This window comes from Myotis davidii, unplaced genomic scaffold (genome assembly GCF_000327345.1).
Source record: "Myotis davidii unplaced genomic scaffold, ASM32734v1 scaffold54, whole genome shotgun sequence".
Classification (NCBI taxonomy): domain Eukaryota; kingdom Metazoa; phylum Chordata; class Mammalia; order Chiroptera; family Vespertilionidae; genus Myotis; species Myotis davidii.
The window spans coordinates 4,412,455-4,414,187 of record NW_006287915.1 but is presented as its reverse complement, the minus strand read 5'-3'; the positions used below and the strand labels follow the sequence as shown (position 1 = coordinate 4,414,187).

General features: G+C 44.3%; 1 protein-coding gene across 1 annotated transcript in view; it reads left to right on the top strand.

Annotated features, from left to right (window-relative positions):
- Positions 1–1,733, top strand: part of TBC1D15 (TBC1 domain family member 15) — a 71,027-nt gene that overhangs the window by 23,097 nt on the left and 46,197 nt on the right. The gene's annotated exons all lie outside the window — the stretch shown is intronic.

The following is a 1,733-nucleotide window of genomic DNA, read 5'->3' as shown; positions in this document are numbered from 1 at the left end:
AGCAAGCAAGGGATTAGCATAGAAGCAGCAACAGGAAAGCCTAGGCTGGGCTGTCCTAGCCCTCTGGGAAGTAAGCTAAAGGGGACCTTGGAAACAGGTTCAGGGGTTAGCTTAGGATGAGTTTCCGCTGCGCATTGCTCCTCTGGTTGTAAATCTTGTGGTGTCCCTTGGAGTTTAGGAGATGCCTTCCCGTGGTGGAGGAAGAGGGGAAAGGAAATGGTGGGGGCTGCTCCCCAGAGGGAAAGCTGAATCCTTTTCTTACTGCCAGGAATCTTAAGGGAGGTCTTGGGGGGATCTTGTTTTTAGCAGAATAATCATCAGCTTTCTAGATGTGCTCCTTCAGGGTCATGGTCTTCACTGATTGGTCAGTGTCAGGGCAGGGGACATTAGTCATTGCAACTAATCCTGGTGTTGCCCACTTGGTTTTGCTACTTTTCTGGGACTGGAGCTGAAATACGACTGGGGCTTAGATGTTATTTCTAGGGAGGTGACCTTCTGTATCTGCTAAAAATTGCTCTGCCAGGTTATTCAGCTGTCTGTCTCAGTTTCCCTGTTCCACTTATCCTGGCTCACTGGCTTGCCTCACCCTGTTTTTAAACCCAGCATCCTGTTCTTAGTGGTAATATCCTTCTTCCTTATTTCTAAGGTGTTTGAGGATAGTTTTTTTTAGATGGTTTCATTTCTATATATAGTCTACTTCCTCTAATTGACTTTTTTTCTTGTTTCATTTGGACTTTGTCTTCTGTATAGACATTTGCCTGAAGTTTGGTGATCTTTGTAGTGCTCATATTTAACAGCACACACAGAAAAGTGACTATACTCTCTCTAGGTGTGAGTAGGTTTGGTAATAGTTGGGACTCAGGATGATCTGGCTATTCCGCTTATGTGAGAATCCTTGGTGTTGAAATTTAGGTCTTTCTCTTGGGTTACTCATTCTTCAGAGAACAGTCTGCAGATTCCTGGCATTTTTCCATTAATATTTAGAAATACAGTGGGGCCTTGACTTACGAGTGTCCCAACTAACGAGTTTTTCGAGATACGAGCCGTCTCTTGGCCGATTTTTTGCTTTGAGTTGCGAGCTAAAATTCGGGTTACGAGCCAGCTTCAGATACCCCACCGCTAGTTGGAGCAGCGAACGTCACAGTGAATGCCACAACATCAGCCCAGCATCACGTGTCTCATTCGTTCACTTTTTGATTTGACATACTTATTAACATTACATTTTAGACTTTTGGTTTTAGTCTCTTTTTAAATAGCAGGTTCTATTAGAACTATACGTGTAGATATGTTATTTGTAATGTTTAGCTAATTTTAAGTTAAAGAGAATATGCAACTGATGGTGGCTTAAGTAAGTAGGCACCATTGGCTATTTTCTTCAACCAGAAATCTGAAGATTTGGAGCTATTTGTAGTAATCTTGTTTTGTCTCTTATAGTTATGAGGTGGCTGCCATATTTTTAGGCAACACAGCTTCATTGGAAGCAGGAGAAGGGAAAAGGGTTGAAGCTTTATTAGGAAAGCAAAATCAGTTCCAGAAGCCCTGCAGTTGACTTCTGTTTGTATTTCACTAGAGGCCTGGTGCATGAAAATTCATGCACTGGAGAGGGGTTCCTTAGCCTGGCCTGCCCCCCCTCCCAGTCCGGGAGTCCTCAGAGGCAGGAGGCGACCTGGTGATCAGGGGAAGGTGATGCCCCATCATACCTCTGCTGCTGCCACTGCTGGCAGCGCAAGCCT